The sequence below is a fragment of the Rattus norvegicus genome, chromosome Y, assembly GCF_036323735.1.
Source record: "Rattus norvegicus strain BN/NHsdMcwi chromosome Y, GRCr8, whole genome shotgun sequence".
In the NCBI taxonomy this organism is placed as follows: Eukaryota; Metazoa; Chordata; class Mammalia; order Rodentia; family Muridae; genus Rattus; species Rattus norvegicus.
Genome location: NC_086040.1, coordinates 39,865,613 through 39,871,851, shown reverse-complemented (window position 1 = coordinate 39,871,851; position 6,239 = coordinate 39,865,613).

Genomic DNA, 6,239 nt, shown 5'->3' with positions numbered 1-6,239 from the left:
GGGCAGCTGGTCTGTTACTGGCTGTCCTTCTGGACTCAGCTCCACTCAGCTCCTTAGAGTCAGCTCAGTGGCTCGGCCTCTCAAGAGACCCAGCCTCTGAAGGACACTAGGCTTCCAGTAAGAATTAATAACAAAAGGATGGGGAGATGGTTAGGATCTGAGTAGTAAATGCCAAGTGGTTGACAAAATCATTTTATGGTTCATCTGCTTTAGGGGGGAAGTTTCTTCCAGCATGTCAGACATGCCTGATGACCTTCCCCCAAAAGACCAGGAGAAAGTAGCATTTGAGTATTGAAGAGGGTTTGCCCAAGGTGTTGTTATCCGACTGAAGCCTCAGGTATCAGAGAGTAAGCTATAGTTAGAGGCAATTGGTTTTAAGGACACTTTCTGCTGCCATTCCTGAGGCAGGGTCACAATTGCATTGGGTTTCCTGCCTCTTACAACCAATAAATATATGACTAACAGTGGAGTACTGATCTTTAATAGAAGTATAGCCCTCCCAGTACTGCAGGAGTAGCCCTTCACTAAGCCATCTCACTTAGTTAGAGGGACATGGAAAAAAAAAAACATTGACCATGACCTTGGCCACAGCCTCCAATTAGTGTAAGATGAAGAGCCGGTGCCAACACTTTCTCCTCATGTCATCCTAGAGTAAAGCCTGTTTTGTCTGGCAAAAAAAGTTCTTCGCAGTCTGGTGCAGAGTCTTTCTTAAACTATTTTAGGGACTACCCTGACCCCCAACCTGGGGCATTTTGACCATGGGACAAGAACTGACTGCTGCAGTGATAGGATCAGAGGCAGTGTCTTTGTTAATGATGACTAACAAGGAAGGGACTTAATGATGAAGATCAACTCCTCACTTGCAATAGGGCCAGCAGATAAGGCAGGCTCCCTGGCAGAAAGCAATTTCTCTCAAGCAAATTATTTCCAAATTAAGCACCAAGAGGACCAAGTAAAACTTCTTGAGAAACAAAGCAAACAGTTCCATGATTTCAAACACTATCATCAGCCCAAGTCCAAAAATTAAACAAAAGCCAAAAAAAGACACTCAGCAATACCAAAGAAAACAAAATAGAAAAACAGGACCAAGAAAAATCATTCTATAAGTGAATTCCACAGATGCCTGTTACCTTCAGTACCTGGCCCAAAATGCAGCTTAACCTTAGCTTCTTCTGGGAAGAGGCAGACCATCTGATCCCACCTCCCAATGGGATTCTAGAGTGTCCCCTAGATTCCTTTTTCCTCCTAGAGCCTCCTCTAGGCCCTATGGCTTGTGTCAACTAGCAAGTCAACCTGTCACAACTGTAAACCCCTTACAGGAACAATAGTGACAACCGAGTGGACTCTAAATCTTTTCCAGTGGGGACTCACACCCTGCAGACCTCAGAGGCAGACAACACAAGTCAACATGAAACAAAGACGAGACATGACACGGAGATAAAACAGAAAGTAACACAGAACACAAAAGACTGACTTGTTTGAGATTACTTGTGATCTCTTCACCAATTGTGGTTTGAAGGGAGTACAGTTCCCTGTGATGCACCAAAAACCCATAGTGGACCACTTCTGGAGTGCAACCACGGAGCATAGATTGACAAATGACCGGAGCAGTAGCATGAGTGTATAAGGTTTTTAATCCACATATGTGGGGTTGCTCATCCACACAAGGAGAGGCAACCTCGTACCCAAAATGCACATAAATTTTATTCACTACAGATTGTAGACTTCAGTAAAAGTGTTAGCTTATTCATTAAACTATCACAAACTCTATACTATCTTTTGAATCAATTGTTCCTTCCCGGGGGAACTATGGACAATATTTTTACAAAATCTAAGATTTTTTTTTTAAAATTTTTAACCGTATTCATTGTGTCCTGAGTGACTCCCTGAGTCATGTCACAAAAGATTCCTGTAGAATGCTTGTGCCATCTCTCAGCAGAAGCTCTGGTAGGTGGTGGTGGGTGGGAGCAAAAACTCCAAGGGGGAGCAAAGACTATCAAAAACAAAGAAGACAGACAAGCCTATTTACAGGGAATGACTTTCTCCTCTAGGACACCTTCAAAGAGCCTCTCCTTGGGTGCCATTTGTAAGTGAGAGGTCTGAGGGTGCCTGGAATAGAACTGGGTAAAAGGGTAACAACGTAGGTTGTTAAGATAAGACTCTGATCAAGGTGACAATTTTATTTTCCTCCAAGGCTGAATTTATACCATAACAGTGGTAACATAGGGTGGGGAGAAGTAAGAAACATTTACTCAGTCCAAAGATACAATATTGGTGTGGTCATGGAATCAGCTAATGTTGACATAATATCAGAAATGTAAAAGGTTTGTCATATTATTAGTCAGCAGGACAACTTTAAAATGTTATTATTTTTCATGACCATCAGATTTGTATTAGTATTATGAAGCTGGCTGGGGATTTTCCATGAAAATAATCCTACTTAATTCTAACCATAATAATAACATCAACAATGGAGGGCATTAAGGGCATTGCTCCAAACAGAACTGAAGGGGCTTTCAACTTCACAAGAAAAGCAATGCCAAAGAACCAGAGATTTCTGGTACCAAGCCAATATTATGTGCATCGACAGAACTATGGCTCCAACTGCATATGTAACATAGAATGGCTCTGTTGGGCACTAATGAAAGGAGAAGCCCTTGGTCCTTCCCAGGTCTGACTCCCAGTTTAAGGGAATGTCAAGGTGAAGTAAGGGAGGTTATAGAAGAAGAGTAGGGGGATCAGTTACGGTTCTTATTGACAGGAAACTTTGAAAGAAGATAACATTTGAAATGTAAATATAGAAATATCCAGTTAAGAAAGCAATAAAATTTGGTAAAAAATAAAAAAAAAATGGAAGAAATAAAAGAAAAGAAACTGCTAGCTAATCTCAACTATTGACTCAGAAATCTCAAGGGTCACTGTCAGGGAATGGTAGTTAGAGTAATACTAGTGAAAGACTGAGATGATGAAATCTCAACTAGAAGCACTTCTCTCTCCCAGATATCAGTGTCAGACTCAAACTGCCCTATAGGGATCTTAATCCTGGAGGAGTTTACTCTGAGCTGAGGACAAGATACTTGCCCATCCCTTCTTCCTTAGGACATCACTCTTCTTGACAAAAAGAATAAAGGCCATGGGCTCTCAGGAAACAACTGTGCACTTTCCAACACTTTGCTCTTGGAATAAAGAAATGAATGATATAAACTCTCTGATTTCCAGGAGCCATAAGAACAGGGAAGTCCAGATGCTTCTGAGAGGCTCCCAGCTCCTGATTCCCATATGTGGAAGACTCAGATCAAGGCTGTCTCTTCAAGGAACCCACTAAAAACCTACCCAGGACTAATTTAGCTCTCCAATGGACCACGCATTTCTTCCTTTTTTTACACCAAGATAGAAGGGCATCTTCCTTCTCTCCATCTCTGACCTCTTCATCCTCCTTTTCTCCCTCCAAAATGGCTGTTCACTCTGAATTAAAGGCCAATTAGTAAGCCTTAGAGGTACTGAAGGAATATCTGAGAGGCAGATGCAGTCACAACAACACTTGTGACCTCACAGAAGGAGCTAGGGCTCTCCAGGATACAAGAGATTTTACAGGCAGGGCCTAATGATCATGACTGAGAAATGCCATGGCCTACCTGCTGAACAGCCATCCTTACATTGACCAGATTCGAGAGGGCCTTTTCCAGGAGTGTCTCTTGTGACACAGTGGTAACCTTCACATACTCCATCTCTCTAAATCTAGGGACTTCTCTTTGCTTTATTAGTGGTTACATGCTCTGAACGAACAAAGATGGTCAGGGGCTCGGCATGGGTAGAAAAGATTTAGAAACATGGAGTATATGAGATTCTTCTAGATAATATTTTTCTTCCCAGGTTCATTGCTGTGACATATAGTTCAATTTTCGAGGTTTTCTCTGTTTCCCAACAGGCAATATTTTCCTTATTGACCATTAATTTATTGAATATTGTATTACACAAATGTGATCATATTCTTGTTTTCTTCTCTATCTTAGTGCTGAAATAAAGTGATACCCAATACTGTATTAGAACAAGTATTTTATAGTACACCTAAAGAAAACTAATTATTCTCAAGGCCAACGTAACTTCAAAAGTAAGCAATTTGAATTTACAGAGAAATGGCTAAGTATTGTATTACTTATCTTTAAGTGTACTCTTATAATAATCTTAAAAAAAACAGAAAATTAAACATCTGCATAAAAATGTCATATCTGCTTTTAATGATCAGAATGCACATCTGTGGCAATCTTTATTAAATCAATCAGGAAGCTGAGGGTAAAACTCAGTCAGAAATCCGTTATCAACAGTCCAGCCTTTGTGACAGTCACACCATTAGCCTATGGCGCCATTGTTCTTGATCCCTGACCTGAAAAGGTCCCAGTCTTTCCAAACATCAAATTGTTACATAAATTGTGTTTTACATCAGAGTCAGTAGGGACAACATCTTAACCAGCTTCACAAACTATTTACTTTTCCAAATGCGTTTTAAGGTTGGTGGTCGTCGTTGACCATACTACATTTCCTCGGGCAATGATGGAAGCACTGATCTGCCCCAGAGGCAATTCCTAAAAGACCTTGACCACTGTTATTGCAAATTCCAATGGCGCTGCCCTCTGAGTGGTGGGAAACTACATGAGGATTTTCATGCACTTCTTAGATTAAGAGAGATATGAGTGCAATAACTGACCGACACTCTGCATGAAGTCCTCCTTGGGTTCCTGCCTCACCAAGGTCTAACGAGACTGTGCTGAAGAGTGTGCCATACCCCAGGATTTCTAAAGCTCTGTGTCATTCCCCCTTCACAGGCCTTGGCCATACTCCATGTCAGAACAAAATTTGAACCATGCTTTCACCCTGGATAGAATTTCAAGTACTATACAGAGTAGGGAGTGTGGGCATTTTACATTGTCCTTGACTTTAATGGAATTGCTTTACATTTCTTTCCATTTAGGTTGATGTTGGGTACCGGCTTGCTGTCCGTTGCCTCTATTATGTTTCTGCATAGAACTGGTATCCCTGATCGCTCTCATTTTTTAACATGAAGGGGGGTTGGAATATTTTTGCAAGCTTTTTCAGCATCTAATGAGATTATCATGTGATTTTTTCTTTCAGTTTCATTATATCCTGGATTATACTGATGCATTTTCAGAAATTGAACCATCCCTGCCTCCCACTAGATATTAATAATTACACAGCATAACCTACAGAAGGGATCTCATATTCACATGAATATTCTAACAGCTACCAAAAAACAAAAAAAAAAAAAAACAAAAAACAAAAAACATGCAAACAAAAAAACCATGCACCCTACAGAACATATCAAATACTCACATACACACTCAAACATCCCAATCAAAAAAACAAAAAACAAAAAGGATGCAAGCAATAAAACCCTGCTTCCACAACATCAAAATTGCATGAAATAAATATCACTTCTCATTAATACCTTTAAGCATTAATGGCCTCTACTCAACAGTAAAAGGACACAGGCTAACACAATAGATTTAAAAACAGGACCATCCTTCTGTTGCACTCAAGAAACACAATCCAACAACCGAGATAGACACAACCTCAGACTAAGTAGTTGGAAAAAGTTTTCCAAGCAAATGGACATAAGAAAAAAGATGATGTAACCATTCTAACATGCAGCAAATCAGACTTTCAACCAAAAGTAATCAAAAGAGATGTGGAAGGACACTTCATATGCATCAGAGGAATAATCCACCAAAACGGCATCTCGATTTTGGACATCTATATGCCAAAGAAAAAGCAGCAATATTGGTGAGAGAAATATTGCTGAAACTTAAATATCACATCGAACCTCACATATTAATAGTGGGGAACATCAATGTCCCACTCTCACCAAGGGTAGGCCTTTGAAACAGAAATTTAAAAAAAATAAATAATATAACTAACACGGGGTTCAATTAAACTGACCTCACTGATATCTACAGAATAGTTCACACGAACACAAAAGTACACACTCTCTTTTTAGTACCTCATGGAACTTTATCCTAAACTGACCATGTTTTCCCTCGCTAAACAAGCCATAACAGATACAGAAAGACTGGGCTAACCATTGGATCTTCTCAGATCTCTATGTATTAAAACTAGACTTCAACAATAAGAAAAAATGTATAAACTCTTTGAAATTCAATAGCTCACAACTGAAGAATCCCCAGCTCAGAGAAGACATGAAAAACAAAAAGGGTTCCTAGAAT